The sequence below is a fragment of the Cynocephalus volans genome, chromosome 4, assembly GCF_027409185.1.
Source record: "Cynocephalus volans isolate mCynVol1 chromosome 4, mCynVol1.pri, whole genome shotgun sequence".
Taxonomy (NCBI): Eukaryota; Metazoa; Chordata; class Mammalia; order Dermoptera; family Cynocephalidae; genus Cynocephalus; species Cynocephalus volans.
This window is the reverse complement of record NC_084463.1, coordinates 56,358,330-56,381,014: the sequence shown is the minus strand read 5'-3', so window position 1 is coordinate 56,381,014 and position 22,685 is coordinate 56,358,330.

Here is a 22,685-nt window from a genome sequence, read left to right as displayed (position 1 = left end):
TGGTTGACAACATTAATATTCTATCTTCTGCATTCTTACACTATTTCTTTATGCATATTAACAATCTTTTTATTATTTTATTGAAATTTCCATGAATGTTCAAGGAAATGGGATACAGCAGTTTTTCTTTCTTTCTTTTGTCCTCCAGCGACCCCAGCTTCCAAATCATGGTTGACAACATTAATATTCTATCTTCTGCATTCTTACACTTTTTCTTTATGCAGATTAACAAACTTTTTATTATTTTATTGAAATTTCCATGAATGTTCCAGTAAATGGGATACAGCAGTTTTTCTTTCTTTCTTTTATCCTCCAGCGACCCCAGCTTCCAAATCATGGTTGACAACATTAATATTCTATCTTCTGCATTCTTACACTATTTCTTTATGCATATTAACAATCTTTTTATTATTTTATTGAAATTTCCATGAATGTTCAAGGAAATGGGATACAACAGTTTTTCTTTCTTTCTTTCATCCCCCACCCCCCCAGCTTCCAAATCATGGTTGACAACATATTATTCTATCTTCTGCCTTCATACTCTTTTTCTTTATGCATTTAACAATCTTGTCATTATTTTATTGAAATTTCATGAATGTTCAAGGAAATGGGATACAATATTTTCTCTTTCTTTCTTTTATCCCCCACTCCCCAAGCTTCCAAATCATGGTTGACAACATTAATATTCTATGTTCTGCATTCTTACTCTTTTTCTTTATGCAGATTACCAATCTTTTTATTATTTTATTGAAATTTCCATGAATGTTCAAGGAAATGGTATACAACAGTTTTTCTTTCTTTCTTTTATCCCCCACCACCCCCCACCTTCCAAATCATGGTTGACAACATTAATATTCAATCTTCGGCATTCTTACACTTTTTCTTTATGCAGATTAACAATCTTTTTATTATTTTATTGAAATTTCCATGAGTGTTCAAGGAAATGGGATACAACAGTTTTTCTTTCTTTCTTTTATCCCCCACCCCCCCGGCTTCCAAATCATAGTTGACAACATTAATATTCCATCTTCAGCATTCTTACTCTTTTTCTTTATGCAGATTAGCAATCTTTTTATTATTTTATTGAAATTTCCATGAATGTTCAAGGAAATGGGAGGCAACAGTTTTTCTTTCTTTCTTTTATCCCCCACCCCCCCAGCGTCAAAATCATGGTTGACAACATTAATATTCTATCTTCTGCATTCTTAATCTTTTTCTTTATGCAGATTACCAATCTTTTTATTATTTTATTGAACTTTCCATGAATGTTCAAGGAAATGGTATAGAACACTTTTTCTTTCATTCTTTTATCCCCCACTCCCCCCCAGCTTCCAAATCATGGTTGAAAACATTAATATTCTATCTTCTGCATTCTTACACTTTTTCTTTATACAGATTAACAATCTTTTTATTACTTTATTGAAATTTCCTTCAATGTTCAAGGACATGGGATACAACAGTTTTTCTTTCTTTCTTTTATCCAGCACCCCCGCCATCTTCCAAATCATGGTTGACAACATTAATATTCAATCTTCTGCATTCTTACACTTTTACTTTATGCAGATTAACAATCTTTTTCTCATTTTATTGAAATTTCCATGAATGTTCAAGGAAATGGGATACAACAGTTTTTCTTTCTTTCTTTTATCCCCCACAACCCCCCAGCTTCCAAAACAAGGCTGACAACATTAATTTTCTATCTTCTGCATTCTTAATCTTTTTCTTTATGCAGATTAACAATCTTTTTATTATTGTATTGAAATTTCCATGAATGTTCAAGGAAATGGGATACAACAGTTTTTCTTTCTTTCTTTCATCCCCCACCCCCCCAGCTTCCAAATCATGGTTGACAACATAATATTGTATCTTCTGCCTTCATACTCTTTTTCTTTATGCAGATTCACAATCTTGTCATTATTTTATTGAAATTCCATGAATGTTCAAGGAAATGGGATACAATTTCTCTTTCTTACTTTTATACCCCACGCTCCAAGCTTCCAAATCATGGTTGACAACATTAATATTCTATCTTCTGCATTCTTATTCTTTTTCTTTATGCAGATTACCAATCTTTTTATTATTTTATTGAACTTTCCATGAATGTTCAAGGAAATGGTATACAACGGTTTTTCTTTCTTACTTTTATCCCCCACTCCCCCCCAGTTTACAAATCATGGTTGACAACATTAATATTCTATCTTCTGCATTCTTACTCTTTTTCTTTATGCAGATTAACAATCTTTTTATTATTTTATTGAAATTTCCATGAATGTTCCAGTAAATGGGATACAGCAGTTTTTCTTTCTTTCTTTTATCCCCCAGCGACCCCAGCTTCCAAATCATGGTTGACAACATTAATATTCTATCTTCTGCATTCTTACTCTTTTTCTTTATGCAGATTAACAATCTTTTTATTATTTTATTGAAATTTCCATGAATGTTCCAGTAAATGGGATACAGCAGTTTTTCTTTCTTTCTTTTATCCTCCAGCGACCCCAGCTTCCAAATCATGGTTGACAACATTAATATTCTATCTTCTGCATTCTTACACTTTTTCTTTATGCAGATTAACAATCTTTTTATTATTTTATTGAAATTTCCATGAATGTTCAAGGAAATGGGATACAACAGTTTTTCTTTCTTTCTTTTATCCAGCACCCCTGCCATCTTCCAAATCTTGGTTGACAACATTAATATTCAATCTTCTGCATTCTTACACTTTTACTTTATGCAGATTAACAATCTTTTTCTTATTTTATTGAAATTTCCATGAATGTTCCAGTAAATGGGATACAACAGTTTTTCTTTCTTTCTTTTATCCTCTAGCGCCCCCAGCTTCCAAATCATGGTTGACAACATTAATATTCTATCTTCTGCATTCTTACTCTTTTTCTTTATGCAGATTAACAATCTCTTTATTGTTTTATTGAAATTTCCATGAATGTTCAAGGAAATGGGATACAACAGTTTTTCTTTCATTCTTTTATCCCTCACCCCCTCAGCTTCCAAATCATGATTGAAAACATTAATATTCTATATTCTGCATTCTTACTGTTTTTCTTTATGCAGATTAACAATCTTTTATTATTTTATTGAAATTTCCATGAATGTTCAAGGAAATGGCATACAACAGTTTTTCTTTCTTTCTTTTATCCCCCACCCCCCCAGTGTCCAAATCATGGTTGACAACATAATATTCTATCTTCTGCCTTCTTACTCTTTATCTTTATGCAGATTAACAATTTTTCATTATATTATTGATATTTCATGAATGTTCAAGGGATTGGGATACAGCAATTTCTCTATCTTTCTTTTATCCCCCACCACCCCAAGCTTCCAAATCATGGTTGACAAGATTAATAATCTATCTTCTGCATTCTTACACTTTTTCTTTATGCAGATTACCAATCTTTTTATTATTTTATTGAAATTTCCATGAATGTTCAAGGAAATGGTATACAACAGTTTTTCTTTCTTTCTTTCATCCCTCACCCCCCCACCGGCTTCCAAATCATGGTTGACAACATAATATTGTATCTTCTGCCTTCATACTCTTTTTCTTTATGCAGATTCACAATCTTGTCATTATTTTATTGAAATTCCATGAATCTTCAAGTAAATGGGATACAACAATTTCTCTTTCTTTCTTTTATCCCCCACGCTCCAAGCTTCCAAATCATGGTTGACAACATTAATATTCTATCTTCTGCATTCTTATTCTTTTTCTTTATGCAGATTACCAATCTTTTTATTATTTTATTGAACTTTCCATGAATGTTCAAGGAAATGGTATACAACGGTTTTTCTTTCTTACTTTTATCCCCCACTCCCCCCCAGTTTACAAATCATGGTTGACTACATTAATATTCTATCTTCTGCATTCTTACTCTTTTTCTTTATGCAGATTAATAATCTTTTTATTATTTTATTGAAATTTCCATGAATGTTCCAGTAAGTGGGATACAGCAGTTTTTCTTTCTTTCTTTTATCCTCCAGCGAACCCAGCTTCCAAATCATGGTTGAAAACATTAATATTCTATGTTCTGCATTCTTACTCTTTTTCTTTATGCAGATTACCAATCTTTTTATTATTTTATTGAAATTTCCATGAATGTTCAAGGAAATGGTATACAACAGTTTTTCTTTCTTTCTTTTATCCCCCACCACCCCCCACCTTCCAAATCATGGTTGACAACATTAATATTCAATCTTGGGCATTCTTACACTTTTTCTTTATGCAGATTAACAATCTTTTTATTATTTTATTGAAATTTCCATGAGTGTTCACGGAAATGGGATACAACAGTTTTTCTTTCTTTTTTTATCCCCCACCCCCCGGCTTCCAAATCATGGTTGACAACATTAATATTCCATCTTCTGCATTCTTACTCTTTTTCTTTATGCAGATTAGCAATCTTTTTATTGTTTTATTGAAATTTCCATGAATGTTCAAGGAAATGGGAGGCAACAGTTTTTCTTTCATTCTTTTATCCCCCACTCCCCCCCAGCTTCCAAATCATGGTTGAAAACATTAATATTCTATCTTCTGCATTCTTACACTTTTTCTTTATACAGATTAACAATCTTTTTATTACTTTATTGAAATTTCCTTCTAGGTTCAAGGACATGGGATACAACAGTTTTTCTTTCTTTCTTTTATCCAGCACCCCCGCCATCTTCCAAATCATGGTTGACAACATTAATATTCAATCTTCTGCATTCTTACACTTTTACTTTATGCAGATTAACAATCTTTTTCTCATTTTATTGAAATTTCCATGAATGTTCAAGGAAATGGGATACAACAGTTTTTCTTTCTTTCTTTTATCCCCCACAACCCCCAGCTTCCGAAACATGGCTGACAACATTAATTTTCTATCTTCTGCATTCTTACTCTTTTTCTTTATGCAGATTAACAATCTTTTTATTATTGTATTGAAATTTCCATGAATGTTCAAGGAAATGGGATACAACAGTTTTTCTTTCTTTCTTTCATCCCCCACCCCCCCCAGCTTCCAAATCATGGTTGACAACATAATATTGTATCTTCTGCCTTCATACTCTTTTTCTTTATGCAGATTCACAATCTTGTCATTATTTTATTGAAATTCCATGAATGTTCAAGGAAATGGGATACAACAGTTTTTCTTTCTTTCTTTTATCCCCCACAACCCCCCAGCTTCCAAAACATAGCTGACAACATTAATTTTCTATCTTCTGCATTCTTACTCTTTTTGTTTATGCAGATTAACAATCTTTTCATTATATTATTGATATTTCATGGTTGTTCAAGGGATTGGGATACAGCAATTTCTCTATCTTTCTTTTATCCCCCACCACCCCAAGCTTCCAAATCATGGTTGACAAGATTAATAATCTATCTTCTGCATTCTTACTCTTTTTCTTTATGCAGAATAACAATCTTTTTATTATTTTACTGAAACTTCCATGAATGTTCAAGGAAATGGTATGCAACAGTTTTTCTTTCTTTCTTTTACCCACCACTCCCCCCCAGCTTCCAAATCTTGGTTGAAAACATTAATATTCTATCTTCTGCATTCTTACACTTTTTCTTTATGCAGATTAACAATCTACTTATTATTTTATTGAAATTTCAATGAATGTTCTAGGAAATGGGATACAACAGTTTTTCTTTCTTTCTTTCATCCCCCACCCCCCCGCAGCTTCCAAATCATGGTTGACAACATAATATTCTATCTTCTGCCTTCATACTCTTTTTCTTTATGCAGATTCACAATCTTGTCATTATTTTATTGAAATTTCATGAATGTTCAAGGAAATGGGATACAACAATTTCTCTTTCTTTCTTTTATCCCCCACGCTCCAAGCTTCCAAATCATGGTTGACAACATTAATATTCTATCTTCTGCATTCTTATTCTTTTTCTTTATGCAGATTACCAATCTTTTTATTATTTTATTGAACTTTCCATGAATGTTCAAGGAAATGGTATACAACTGTTTTTCTTTGTTACTTTTATCCCCCACTCCCCCCCAGTATACAAATCATGGTTGACAACATTAATATTCAATCTTCTGCATTCTTACACTTTTACTTTATGCAGATTAACAATCTTTTTCTTATTTTATTGAAATTTCCATGAATGTTCCAGTAAATGGGATACAACAGTTTTTCTTTCTTTCTTTTATCCTCCAGCGCCCCCAGCTTCCAAATCATGGTTGACAACATTAATATTCTATCTTCAGCATTCTTACTCTTTTTCTTTATGCAGATTAACAATCTTTTTATTGTTTTATTGTAATTTCCATAAATGTTCAAGGAAAGGGATACAACAGTTTTTCTTTCATTCTTTTATCCCTCACCCCCTCAGCTTCCAAATCATGATTGAAAACATTAATATTCTATATTCTGCATTCTTACTGTTTTTCTTTATGCAGATTAACAATCTTTTATTATTTTATTGAAATTTCCATGAATGTTCAAGTAAATGGCATACAACAGTTTTTCTTTCTTTCTATTATCCCCCACCCCCCCAGTGTCCAAATCATGGTTGACAACATAATATTCTATCTTCTGCCTTCTTACTCTTTATCTTTATGCAGATTAACAATATTTTCATTATATTATTGAGATTTCATGAATGTTCAAGGGATTGCGATACAGCAATTTCTCTATCTTTCTTTTATCCCCCACCACCCCAAGCTTCCAAATCATGGTTGACAAGATTAATAATCTATCTTCTGCATTCTTACTCTTTTTCTTTATGCAGAATAACAATCTTTTTATTATTTTACTGAAATTTCCATGAATGTTCAAGGAAATGGGATACAACAGTTTTTCTTTCTTTCTTTCATCCCCCACCCCCCCCAGCTTCCAAATCATGGTTGAAAACATAATATTCTATCTTCTGCCTTCATACTCTTTTTCTTTATGCAGATTACCAATCTTTTTATTATTTTATTGAACTTTCCATGAATGTTCAAGGAAATGGTATACAACAGTTTCTCTTTCTTTCTTTTATCCCCCACTCCCCCCCAGTTTACAAATCATGGTTGACAACATTAATATTCTATCTTCTGCATTCTTACACTTTTTGTTTATGCAGATTAACAATCTTTTTATTATTGTATTGAAATTTCCATGAATGTTCAAGGAAATGGGATAAAAAAGTTTTTCTTTCTTTCTTTTATCCCCCACCCCCACCAGCTTCCAAATCATGGTTGACAACATTAACATTCTATCTCCTGCATTCTTATTCTTTTTCTTTATGCAGATTACCAATCTTTTTATTATCTTATTGAACTTTCCATGAATGTTCAAGGAAATGGGATACAACAGTGTTTCTTTCTTTCTTTTATCCCCCACCCCCGTCAGCTTCAAAATCATGGTTGACAACATTAATATTCTATCTTCTGCATTCTTACTCTTTTTCTCTATGCAGATTAAGAATCTCTTTATTATTTTATTGAAATTTCAATGAATGTTCATAGAAATGTGACACAAGAGTTTTTCTTTCTTTCTTTTATCCCCCACCCCCCAAGCTTCCAAATCATGGTTCACAACACTAATAGTCTATCTTCTGCATTCTTACACTTTTTCTTTATGCAGATGAACAATCTTTTTATTATTTTATTGAAATTTCCATGAATATTCAAGGAAATGGGATACAACAGTTTTTCTTTCTTTCTTTCATCCCCCCCCCCCAACTACCAAATCATGGTTGACAACATAATATTCTATCTTCTGCCTTCATACTCTTTTTCTTTATGCATTTAACAATCTTGTCATTATTTTATTGAAATTTCATGAATGTTCAAGGAAATGGGATACAACATTTTCTCTTTCTTTCTTTTATCCCCCACTCCCCAAGCTTCCAAATCATGGTTGACAACATTAATATTCTATCTTCTGCATTCTTACTCTTTTTCTTTATGCAGATTACCAATCTTTTTATTATTTTATAGAAATTTCCATGAATGTTCAAGGAAATGGTATACAACAGTTTTTCTTTCCTTCTTTTATCCCCCACCACCCCCCACCTTCCAAATCATGGTTGACAACATTAATATTCAATCTTCTGTATTCTTACACTTTTTCTTTATGTAAATAACAATATATTTATTATTTTATTGAAATTTCCATGAATGTCCAAGGAAATGGGATACAACATTTTTTCTTTCTTTCTTTTATCCCCCACGCCCCCAGCTTCCAAATCGTGGTTGACAACATTAATATTCAATCTTCGGCATTCTTACACTTTTTCTTTATGCAGATTACCAATCTTTTTATTATTTTATTGAAATTTCCATGAATGTGCAAGGAAATGGTATACAACAGTTTTTCTTTCTTTCTTTTATCCCCCACCACCCCCCACCTTCCAAATCATGGTTGACAATATTAATATTCAATCTTCGGCATTCTTACACTTTTTCTTTATGTAAGTAACAATCTATTTATTATTTTATTGAAATTTCCATGAATGTTCAAGGAAATGGGATACAACAGTTTTTCTTTCTTTCTTTCATCCCCCACCCCCCCCAGCTTCCAAATCATGGTTGACAACATAATATTCTATCTTCTGCATTCTTACTGTTTTTCTTTATGCAGATTACCATTCTTTTTATTATTTTATTGAACTTTCCATGAATGTTCAAGGAAATGGTATACAACTGTTTTTCTTTCTTTCTTTTATCCCCCACTGCCCCCCAGTTTACAAATCATGGTTGACAACATTAATATTCTATCTTCTGCATTCTTACTCTTTTTCTTTATGCAGATTAACAATCTTTTTATTTTTTTATTGAAATTTCCATGAATGTTCCAGTAAATGGGATACAGCAGTTTTTCTTTCTTTCTTTTATCCTCCAGCGACCCCAGGTTCCAAATCATGGTTGACAACATAATATTCTATCTTCTTCCTTCGTACTCTTTTTCTTTATGCAGATTCACAATCTTGTCATTATTTTATTGAAATTTCATGAATGTTCAAGGAAATGGGATACAACAATTTCTCTTTCTTTCTTTTATCCCCCACGCTCCAAGCTTCCAAATCATGGTTGACAACATTAATATTCTATCTTCTGCATTCTTACTCTTTTTCTTTATGCAGATTACCAATCTTTTTATTATTTTATTGAACTTTCCATGAATGTTCAAGGAAATGGTATACAACAGTTTCTCTTTCTTTCTTTTATCCCCCACTCCCCCCCAGTTTACAAATCATGGTTGACAACATTAATATTCTATCTTCTGCATTCTTACCCTTTTTGTTTATGCAGATTAACAATCTTTTTATTATTGTATTGAAATTTCCATGAATGTTCAAGGAAATGGGATAAAAAAGTTTTTCTTTCTTTCTTTTATCCCCCACCCCCACAGGCTTCCAAATCATGGTTGACAACATTAACATTCTATCTCCTGCATTCTTACTCTTTTTCTTTATGCAGATTATCAATCTTTTTATTATCTTATTGAACTTTCCATGAATGTTCAAGGAAATGGGATACAACAGTGTTTCTTTCTTTCTTTTATCCCCCACCCCCGTCAGCTTCAAAATCATGGTTGACAACATTAATATTCTATCTTCTGCATTCTTACTCTTTTTCTCTATGCAGATTAAGAATCTCTTTATTATTTTATTGAAATTTCAATGAATGTTCATAGAAATGTGACACAAGAGTTTTTCTTTCTTTCTTTTATCCCCCACCCCCCAAGCTTCCAAATCATGGTTCACAACACTAATAGTCTATCTTCTGCATTCTTACACTTTTTCTTTATGCATATGAACAATCTTTTTATTATTTTATTGAAATTTCCATGAATGTTCAAGGAAATGGGATACAACAGTTTTTCTTTCTTTCTTTTATCCCCCACCTCCCCCAGCTTCCAAATCATGGTTGACAACATTAATATTTTATCTTCTGCATTCTGACACTTTTTCTTTATGCAGATGAACAATCTTTTTATTATTTTATTGAAATTTCCATGAATGTTCAAGGAAATGGGATACAACAGTTTTTCTTTCTTTCTTTCATCCCCCACCCCCCCAGCTTCCAAATCATGGTTGACAACATAATATTCTATCTTCTGCCTTCATACTCTTTTTCTTTATGCATTTAACAATCTTGTCATTATTTTATTGAAATTTCATGAATGTTCAAGGAAATGGGATACAACATTTTCTCTTTCTTTCTTTTATCCCCCACTCCCCAAGCTTCCAAATCATGGTTGAGAACATTAATATTCTATCTTCTGCATTCTTACTCTTTTTCTTTATGCAGATTACCAATCTTTTTATTATTTTATTGAAATTTCCATGAATTTTCAAGGAAATGGTATACAACAGTTTTTCTTTCTTTCTTTTATCCCCCACCACCCCCCACCTTCCAAATCATGGTTGACAACATTAATATTCAATCTTCTGTATTCTTCCACTTTTTCTTTATGTAAATAACAATATATTTATTATTTTATTAAAATTTCCATGAATGTCCAAGGAAATGGGATTCAACATTTTTTCTTTCTTTCTTTTATCCCCCACGCCCCCAGCTTCCAAATCGTGGTTGACAACATTAATATTCAATCTTCGGCATTCTTACACTTTTTCTTTATGCAGATTACCAATCTTTTTATTATTTTATTGAAATTTCCATGAATGTGCAAGGAAATGGTATACAACAGTTTTTCTTTCTTTCTTTTATCCCCCACCACCCCCCACATTCCAAATCATGGTTGACAACATTAATATTCTATCTTCGGCATTCTTACACTTTTTCTTTATGTAAATAACAATCTATTTATTATTTTATTCAAATTTCCATGAATGTTCAAGGAAATGGGATACAACAGTTTTTCTTTCTTTCTTTCATCCCCCACCCCCCCCAGCTTCCAAATCATGGTTGAAAACATAATATTCTATCTTCTGCCTTCATACTCTTTTTCTTTATGCAGATTCACAATCTTGTCATTATTTTATTGAAATTTCATGAATGTTCAAGGAAATGGGATACAACAATTTCTCTTTCTTTCTTTTATCCCCCACGCTCCAAGCTTCCAAATCATGGTTGACAACATTAATATTCTATCTTCTGCATTCTTACTCTTTTTCTTTATGCAGATTACCAATCTTTTTATTATTTTATTGAACTTTCCATGAATGTTCAAGGAAATGGTATACAACAGTTTCTCTTTCTTTCTTTTATCCCCCACTCCCCCCCAGTTTACAAATCATGGTTGACAACATTAATATTCTATCTTCTGCATTCTTACCCTTTTTGTTTATGCAGATTAACAATCTTTTTATTATTGTATTGAAATTTCCATGAATGTTCAAGGAAATGGGATAAAAAAGTTTTTCTTTCTTTCTTTTATCCCCCACCCCCACCAGCTTCCAAATCATGGTTGACAACATTAACATTCTATCTCCTGCATTCTTACTCTTTTTCTTTATGCAGATTACCAATCTTTTTATTATCTTATTGAACTTTCCATGAATGTTCAAGGAAATGGGATACAACAGTGTTTCTTTCTTTCTTTTATCCCCCACCCCCGTCAGCTTCAAAATCATGGTTGACAACATTAATATTCTATCTTCTGCATTCTTACTCTTTTTCTCTATGCAGATTAAGAATCTCTTTATTATTTTATTGAAATTTCAATGAATGTTCATAGAAATGTGACACAAGAGTTTTTCTTTCTTTCTTTTATCCCCCACCCCCCAAGCTTCCAAATCATGGTTCACAACACTAATAGTCTATCTTCTGCATTCTTACACTTTTTCTTTATGCAGATGAACAATCTTTTTATTATTTTATTGAAATTTCCATGAATATTCAAGGAAATGGGATACAACAGTTTTTCTTTCTTTCTTTCATCCCCCCCCCCCAGCTACCAAATCATGGTTGACAACATAATATTCTATCTTCTGCCTTCATACTCTTTTTCTTTATGCAGATTCACAATCTTGTCATTATTTTATTGAAATTTCATGAATGTTCAAGGAAATGGGATACAACAATTTCTCTTTCTTTCTTTTATCCCCCACGCTCCAAGCTTCCAAATCATGGTTGACAACATTAATATTCTATCTTCTGCATTCTTATTCTTTTTCTTTATGCAGATTACCAATCTTTTTATTATTTTATTGAACTTTCCATGAATGTTCAAGGAAATGGTATACAACTGTTTTTCTTTGTTACTTTTATCCCCCACTCCCCCCCAGTATACAAATCATGGTTGACAACATTAATATTCAATCTTCTGCATTCTTACACTTTTACTTTATGCAGATTAACAATCTTTTTCTTATTTTATTGAAATTTCCATGAATGTTCCAGTAAATGGGATACAACAGTTTTTCTTTCTTTCTTTTATCCTCCAGCGCCCCCAGCTTCCAAATCATGGTTGACAACATTAATATTCTATCTTCAGCATTCTTACTCTTTTTCTTTATGCAGATTAACAATCTTTTTATTGTTTTATTGTAATTTCCATAAATGTTCAAGGAAAGGGATACAACAGTTTTTCTTTCATTCTTTTATCCCTCACCCCCTCAGCTTCCAAATCATGATTGAAAACATTAATATTCTATATTCTGCATTCTTACTGTTTTTCTTTATGCAGATTAACAATCTTTTATTATTTTATTGAAATTTCCATGAATGTTCAAGTAAATGGCATACAACAGTTTTTCTTTCTTTCTATTATCCCCCACCCCCCCAGTGTCCAAATCATGGTTGACAACATAATATTCTATCTTCTGCCTTCTTACTCTTTATCTTTATGCAGATTAACAATATTTTCATTATATTATTGAGATTTCATGAATGTTCAAGGGATTGCGATACAGCAATTTCTCTATCTTTCTTTTATCCCCCACCACCCCAAGCTTCCAAATCATGGTTGACAAGATTAATAATCTATCTTCTGCATTCTTACTCTTTTTCTTTATGCAGAATAACAATCTTTTTATTATTTTACTGAAATTTCCATGAATGTTCAAGGAAATGGGATACAACAGTTTTTCTTTCTTTCTTTCATCCCCCACCCCCCCCAGCTTCCAAATCATGGTTGAAAACATAATATTCTATCTTCTGCCTTCATACTCTTTTTCTTTATGCAGATTACCAATCTTTTTATTATTTTATTGAACTTTCCATGAATGTTCAAGGAAATGGTATACAACAGTTTCTCTTTCTTTCTTTTATCCCCCACTCCCCCCCAGTTTACAAATCATGGTTGACAACATTAATATTCTATCTTCTGCATTCTTACACTTTTTGTTTATGCAGATTAACAATCTTTTTATTATTGTATTGAAATTTCCATGAATGTTCAAGGAAATGGGATAAAAAAGTTTTTCTTTCTTTCTTTTATCCCCCACCCCCACCAGCTTCCAAATCATGGTTGACAACATTAACATTCTATCTCCTGCATTCTTATTCTTTTTCTTTATGCAGATTACCAATCTTTTTATTATCTTATTGAACTTTCCATGAATGTTCAAGGAAATGGGATACAACAGTGTTTCTTTCTTTCTTTTATCCCCCACCCCCGTCAGCTTCAAAATCATGGTTGACAACATTAATATTCTATCTTCTGCATTCTTACTCTTTTTCTCTATGCAGATTAAGAATCTCTTTATTATTTTATTGAAATTTCAATGAATGTTCATAGAAATGTGACACAAGAGTTTTTCTTTCTTTCTTTTATCCCCCACCCCCCAAGCTTCCAAATCATGGTTCACAACACTAATAGTCTATCTTCTGCATTCTTACACTTTTTCTTTATGCAGATGAACAATCTTTTTATTATTTTATTGAAATTTCCATGAATATTCAAGGAAATGGGATACAACAGTTTTTCTTTCTTTCTTTCATCCCCCCCCCCCAACTACCAAATCATGGTTGACAACATAATATTCTATCTTCTGCCTTCATACTCTTTTTCTTTATGCATTTAACAATCTTGTCATTATTTTATTGAAATTTCATGAATGTTCAAGGAAATGGGATACAACATTTTCTCTTTCTTTCTTTTATCCCCCACTCCCCAAGCTTCCAAATCATGGTTGACAACATTAATATTCTATCTTCTGCATTCTTACTCTTTTTCTTTATGCAGATTACCAATCTTTTTATTATTTTATAGAAATTTCCATGAATGTTCAAGGAAATGGTATACAACAGTTTTTCTTTCCTTCTTTTATCCCCCACCACCCCCCACCTTCCAAATCATGGTTGACAACATTAATATTCAATCTTCTGTATTCTTACACTTTTTCTTTATGTAAATAACAATATATTTATTATTTTATTGAAATTTCCATGAATGTCCAAGGAAATGGGATACAACATTTTTTCTTTCTTTCTTTTATCCCCCACGCCCCCAGCTTCCAAATCGTGGTTGACAACATTAATATTCAATCTTCGGCATTCTTACACTTTTTCTTTATGCAGATTACCAATCTTTTTATTATTTTATTGAAATTTCCATGAATGTGCAAGGAAATGGTATACAACAGTTTTTCTTTCTTTCTTTTATCCCCCACCACCCCCCACCTTCCAAATCATGGTTGACAATATTAATATTCAATCTTCGGCATTCTTACACTTTTTCTTTATGTAAGTAACAATCTATTTATTATTTTATTGAAATTTCCATGAATGTTCAAGGAAATGGGATACAACAGTTTTTCTTTCTTTCTTTCATCCCCCACCCCCCCCAGCTTCCAAATCATGGTTGACAACATAATATTCTATCTTCTGCATTCTTACTGTTTTTCTTTATGCAGATTACCATTCTTTTTATTATTTTATTGAACTTTCCATGAATGTTCAAGGAAATGGTATACAACTGTTTTTCTTTCTTTCTTTTATCCCCCACTGCCCCCCAGTTTACAAATCATGGTTGACAACATTAATATTCTATCTTCTGCATTCTTACTCTTTTTCTTTATGCAGATTAACAATCTTTTTATTTTTTTATTGAAATTTCCATGAATGTTCCAGTAAATGGGATACAGCAGTTTTTCTTTCTTTCTTTTATCCTCCAGCGACCCCAGGTTCCAAATCATGGTTGACAACATAATATTCTATCTTCTTCCTTCGTACTCTTTTTCTTTATGCAGATTCACAATCTTGTCATTATTTTATTGAAATTTCATGAATGTTCAAGGAAATGGGATACAACAATTTCTCTTTCTTTCTTTTATCCCCCACGCTCCAAGCTTCCAAATCATGGTTGACAACATTAATATTCTATCTTCTGCATTCTTACTCTTTTTCTTTATGCAGATTACCAATCTTTTTATTATTTTATTGAACTTTCCATGAATGTTCAAGGAAATGGTATACAACAGTTTCTCTTTCTTTCTTTTATCCCCCACTCCCCCCCAGTTTACAAATCATGGTTGACAACATTAATATTCTATCTTCTGCATTCTTACCCTTTTTGTTTATGCAGATTAACAATCTTTTTATTATTGTATTGAAATTTCCATGAATGTTCAAGGAAATGGGATAAAAAAGTTTTTCTTTCTTTCTTTTATCCCCCACCCCCACAGGCTTCCAAATCATGGTTGACAACATTAACATTCTATCTCCTGCATTCTTACTCTTTTTCTTTATGCAGATTATCAATCTTTTTATTATCTTATTGAACTTTCCATGAATGTTCAAGGAAATGGGATACAACAGTGTTTCTTTCTTTCTTTTATCCCCCACCCCCGTCAGCTTCAAAATCATGGTTGACAACATTAATATTCTATCTTCTGCATTCTTACTCTTTTTCTCTATGCAGATTAAGAATCTCTTTATTATTTTATTGAAATTTCAATGAATGTTCATAGAAATGTGACACAAGAGTTTTTCTTTCTTTCTTTTATCCCCCACCCCCCAAGCTTCCAAATCATGGTTCACAACACTAATAGTCTATCTTCTGCATTCTTACACTTTTTCTTTATGCATATGAACAATCTTTTTATTATTTTATTGAAATTTCCATGAATGTTCAAGGAAATGGGATACAACAGTTTTTCTTTCTTTCTTTTATCCCCCACCTCCCCCAGCTTCCAAATCATGGTTGACAACATTAATATTTTATCTTCTGCATTCTGACACTTTTTCTTTATGCAGATGAACAATCTTTTTATTATTTTATTGAAATTTCCATGAATGTTCAAGGAAATGGGATACAACAGTTTTTCTTTCTTTCTTTCATCCCCCACCCCCCCAGCTTCCAAATCATGGTTGACAACATAATATTCTATCTTCTGCCTTCATACTCTTTTTCTTTATGCATTTAACAATCTTGTCATTATTTTATTGAAATTTCATGAATGTTCAAGGAAATGGGATACAACATTTTCTCTTTCTTTCTTTTATCCCCCACTCCCCAAGCTTCCAAATCATGGTTGAGAACATTAATATTCTATCTTCTGCATTCTTACTCTTTTTCTTTATGCAGATTACCAATCTTTTTATTATTTTATTGAAATTTCCATGAATTTTCAAGGAAATGGTATACAACAGTTTTTCTTTCTTTCTTTTATCCCCCACCACCCCCCACCTTCCAAATCATGGTTGACAACATTAATATTCAATCTTCTGTATTCTTCCACTTTTTCTTTATGTAAATAACAATATATTTATTATTTTATTAAAATTTCCATGAATGTCCAAGGAAATGGGATTCAACATTTTTTCTTTCTTTCTTTTATCCCCCACGCCCCCAGCTTCCAAATCGTGGTTGACAACATTAATATTCAATCTTCGGCATTCTTACACTTTTTCTTTATGCAGATTACCAATCTTTTTATTATTTTATTGAAATTTCCATGAATGTGCAAGGAAATGGTATACAACAGTTTTTCTTTCTTTCTTTTATCCCCCACCACCCCCCACATTCCAAATCATGGTTGACAACATTAATATTCTATCTTCGGCATTCTTACACTTTTTCTTTATGTAAATAACAATCTATTTATTATTTTATTCAAATTTCCATGAATGTTCAAGGAAATGGGATACAACAGTTTTTCTTTCTTTCTTTCATCCCCCACCCCCCCCAGCTTCCAAATCATGGTTGAAAACATAATATTCTATCTTCTGCCTTCATACTCTTTTTCTTTATGCAGATTCACAATCTTGTCATTATTTTATTGAAATTTCATGAATGTTCAAGGAAATGGGATACAACAATTTCTCTTTCTTTCTTTTATCCCCCACGCTCCAAGCTTCCAAATCATGGTTGACAACATTAATATTCTATCTTCTGCATTCTTACTCTTTTTCTTTATGCAGATTACCAATCTTTTTATTATTTTATTGAACTTTCCATGAATGTTCAAGGAAATGGTATACAACAGTTTCTCTTTCTTTCTTTTATCCCCCACTCCCCCCCAGTTTACAAATCATGGTTGACAACATTAATATTCTATCTTCTGCATTCTTACCCTTTTTGTTTATGCAGATTAACAATCTTTTTATTATTGTATTGAAATTTCCATGAATGTTCAAGGAAATGGGATAAAAAAGTTTTTCTTTCTTTCTTTTATCCCCCACCCCCACCAGCTTCCAAATCATGGTTGACAACATTAACATTCTATCTCCTGCATTCTTACTCTTTTTCTTTATGCAGATTACCAATCTTTTTATTATCTTATTGAACTTTCCATGAATGTTCAAGGAAATGGCATACAACAGTGTTTCTTTCTTTCTTTTATCCCCCACCCCCTTCAGCTTCAAAATCATGGTTGACAACATTAATATTCTATCTTCTGCATTCTTACTCTTTTTCTCTATGCAGATTAAGAATCTCTTTATTATTTTATTGAAATTTCAATGAATGTTCATAGAAATGTGACACAAGAGTTTTTCTTTCTTTCTTTTATCCCCCACCCCCCAAGCTTCCAAATCATGGTTCACAACACTAATAGTCTATCTTCTGCATTCTTACACTTTTTCTTTATGCAGATGAACAATCTTTTTATTATTTTATTGAAATTTCCATGAATATTCAAGGAAATGGGATACAACAGTTTTTCTTTCTTTCTTTCATCCCCCCCCCCCAGCTACCAAATCATGGTTGACAACATAATATTCTATCTTCTGCCTTCATACTCTTTTTCTTTATGCATTTAACAATCTTGTCATTATTTTATTGAAATTTCATGAATGTTCAAGGAAATGGGATAAAACATTTTCTCTTTCTTTCTTTTATCCCCCACTCCCCAAGCTTCCAAATCATGGTTGACAACATTAATATTCTATCTTCTGCATTCTTACTCTTTTTCTTTATGCAGATTACCAATCTTTTTATTATTTTATTGAAATTTCAATGAATGTTCAAGGAAATGGTATACAACAGTTTTTCTTTCCTTCTTTTATCCCCCACCACCCCCCACCTTCCAAATCATGGTTGACAACATTAATATTCAATCTTCTGTATTCTTACACTTTTTCTTTATGTAAATAACAATCTATTTATTATTTTATTGAAATTTCCATGAATGTCCAAGGAAAACGGATACAACATTTTTTCTTTCTTTCTTTTATCCCCCACGCCCCCAGCTTCCAAATCGTGGTTGACAACATTAATATTCAATCTTCGGCATTCTTACACTTTTTCTTTATGCAGATTACCAATCTTTTTATTATTTTATTGAAATTTCCATGAATGTGCAAGGAAATGGTATACAACAGTTTTTCTTTCTTTCTTTTATCCCCCACCACCCCCCACCTTCCAAATCATGGTTGACAATATTAATATTCAATCTTCGGCATTCTTACACTTTTTCTTTATGTAAGTAACAATCTATTTATTATTTTATTGAAATTTCCATGAATGTTCAAGGAAATGGGATACAACAGTTTTTCTTTCTTTCTTTCATCCCCCACCACCCCCAGCTTCCAAATCATGGTTGACAACATAATATTCTATCTTCTGCCTTCATAGTCTTTTTCTTTATGCAGATTCACAATCTTGTCATTATTTTATTGAAATTCCATGAATGTTCAAGGAAATGGGATACAACAATTTCTCTTTCTTTCTTTTATCCCCCACGCTCCAAGCTTCCAAATCATGGATGACAACATTAATATTCTATCTTCTGCATTCTTATTCTTTTTCTTTATGCAGATTACCATTCTTTTTATTATTTTATTGAACTTTCCATGAATGTTCAAGGAAATGGTATACAACTGTTTTTCTTTCTTTCTTTTATCCCCCACTGCCCCCAGTTTACAAATCATGGTTGACAACATTAATATTCTATCTTCTGCATTCTTACTCTTTTTCTTTATGCAGATTAACAATCTTTTTATTTTTTTATTGAAATTTCCATGAATGTTCCAGTAAATGGGATACAGCAGTTTTTCTTTCTTTCTTTTATCCTCCAGCGACCCCAGCTTTCAAATCATGGTTGAAAACATAATATTCTATCTTCTGCCTTCATACTCTTTTTCTTTATGCAGATTCACAATCTTGTCATTATTTTATTGAAATTTCATGAATGTTCAAGGAAATGGGATACAACAATTTCTCTTTCTTTCTTTTATCCCCCACGCTCCAAGCTTCCAAATCATGGTTGACAACATTAATATTCTATCTTCTGCATTCTTACTCTTTTTCTTTATGCAGATTACCAATCTTTTTATTATTTTATTGAACTTTCCATGAATGTTCAAGGAAATGGTATACAACAGTTTCTCTTTCTTTCTTTTATCCCCCACTCCCCCCCAGTTTACAAATCATGGTTGACAACATTAATATTCTATCTTCTGCATTCTTACCCTTTTTGTTTATGCAGATTAACAATCTTTTTATTATTGTATTGAAATTTCCATGAATGTTCAAGGAAATGGTATAAAAAAGTTTTTCTTTCTTTCTTTTATCCCCCACCCCCACAGGCTTCCAAATCATGGTTGACAACATTAACATTCTATCTCCTGCATTCTTACTCTTTTTCTTTATGCAGATTATCAATCTTTTTATTATCTTATTGAACTTTCCATGAATGTTCAAGGAAATGGGATACAACAGTGTTTCTTTCTTTCTTTTATCCCCCACCCCCGTCAGCTTCAAAATCATGGTTGACAACATTAATATTCTATCTTCTGCATTCTTACTCTTTTTCTCTATGCAGATTAAGAATCTCTTTATTATTTTATTGAAATTTCAATGAATGTTCATAGAAATGTGACACAAGAGTTTTTCTTTCTTTCTTTTATCCCCCACCCCCCAAGCTTCCAAATCATGGTTCACAACACTAATAGTCTATCTTCTGCATTCTTACACTTTTTCTTTATGCATATGAACAATCTATTTATTATTTTATTGAAATTTCCATGAATGTTCAAGGAAATGGGATACAACAGTTTTTCTTTCTTTCTTTTATCCCCCACCTCCCCCAGCTTCCAAATCATGGTTGACAACATTAATATTTTATCTTCTGCATTCTTACACTTTTTCTTTATGCAGATGAACAATCTTTTTATTATTTTATTGAAATTTCCATGAATATTCAAGGAAATGGGATACAACAGTTTTTCTTTCTTTCTTTCATCCCCCACCCCCCCCCAGCTTCCAAATCATGGTTGACAACATAATATTCTATCTTCTGCCTTCATACTCTTTTTCTTTATGCATTTAACAATCTTGTCAGTATTTTATTGAAATTTCATGAATGTTCAAGGAAATGGGATACAACAATTTCTCTTTCTTTCTTTTATCCCCCACTCCCCAAGCTTCCAAATCATGGTTGACAACATTAATATTTTATCTACTGCATTCTTACTCTTTTTCTTTATGCAGATTACCAATCTTTTTATTATGTTATTGAAATCTCCATGAATGTTCAAGGAAATGGTATACAACTGTTTTTCTTTCTTTCTTTTATCCCCCACCACCCCCCACATTCCAAATCATGGTTGACAACATTAATATTCAATCTTCTGTATTCTTACACTTTTTCTTTATGTAAATAACAATCTATTTATTATTTTATTGAAATTTCCATTAATGTCCAAGGAAATGGGATATAACATTTTTTCTTTCTTTCTTTTATCCCCCACGCCCCCAGCTTCCAAATCGTGGTTGACAACATTAATATTCAATCTTCGGCATTCTTACACTTTTTCTTTATGCAGATTACCAATCTTTTTATTATTTTATTGAAATTTCCATGAATGTGCAAGGAAATGGTATACAACAGTTTTTCTTTTTTTCTTTTATCCCCCACCACCCCCCACCTTCCAAATCATGGTTGACAACATTAATATTCAATCTTCGGCATTCTTACACTTTTTCTTTATGTAAATAACAATCCATTTATTATTTTATTGAAATTTCCATGAATGTTCAAGGATATGGGATACAACAGTTTTTCTTTCTTTCTTTCATCCCCCCCCCAGCTACCAAATCATGGTTGACAACATAATATTCTATCTTCTGCCTTCATACTCTTTTTCTTTATGCATTTAACAATCTTGTCATTATTTTATTGAAATTTCATGAATGTTCAAGGAAATGGGATACAACATTTTCTCTTTCTTTCTTTTATCCCCCACTCCCCAAGCTTCCAAATCATGGTTGACAACATTAATATTCTATCTTCTGCATTCTTACTCTTTTTCTTTATGCAGATTACCAATCTTTTTATTATTTTATTGAAATTTCCATGAATGTTCAAGGAAATGGTATACAACAGTTTTTCTTTCCTTCTTTTATCCCCCACCACCCCCCACCTTCCAAATCATGGTTGACAACATTAATATTCAATCTTCTGTATTCTTACACTTTTTCTTTATGTAAATAACAATCTATTTATTATTTTATTGAAATTTCCATGAATGTCCAAGGAAATGGGATACAACATTTTTTCTTTCTTTCTTTTATCCCCCACGCCCCCAGCTTCCAAATCGTGGTTGACAACATTAATATTCAATCTTCGGCATTCTTACACTTTTTCTTTATGCAGATTACCAATCTTTTTATTATTTTATTGAAATTTCCATGAATGTGCAAGGAAATGGTATACAACAGTTTTTCTTTCTTTCTTTTATCCCCCACCACCCCCCACATTCCAAATCATGGTTGACAATATTAATATTCAATCTTCGGCATTCTTACACTTTTTCTTTATGTAAGTAACAATCTATTTATTATTTTATTGAAATTTCCATGAATGTTCAAGGAAATGGGATTCAACATTTTTTCTTTCTTTCTTTTATCCCCCACGCCCCCAGCTTCCAAATCGTGGTTGACAACATTAATATTCAATCTTCGGCATTCTTACACTTTTTCTTTATGTAAGTAACAATCTATTTATTATTTTATTGAAATTTCCATGAATGTCCAAGGAAATGGGATTCAACATTTTTTCTTTCTTTCTTTTATCCCCCACGCCCCCAGCTTCCAAATCGTGGTTGACAACATTAATATTCAATCTTCGGCATTCTTACACTTTTTCTTTATGCAGATTACCAATCTTTTTATTATTTTATTGAAATTTCCATGAATGTGCAAGGAAATGGTATACAACAGTTTTTCTTTCTTTCTTTTATCCCCCACCACCCCCCACATTCCAAATCATGGTTGACAACATTAATATTCTATCTTCGGCATTCTTACACTTTTTCTTTATGTAAATAACAATCTATTTATTATTTTATTCAAATTTTCATGAATGTTCAAGGAAATGGGAT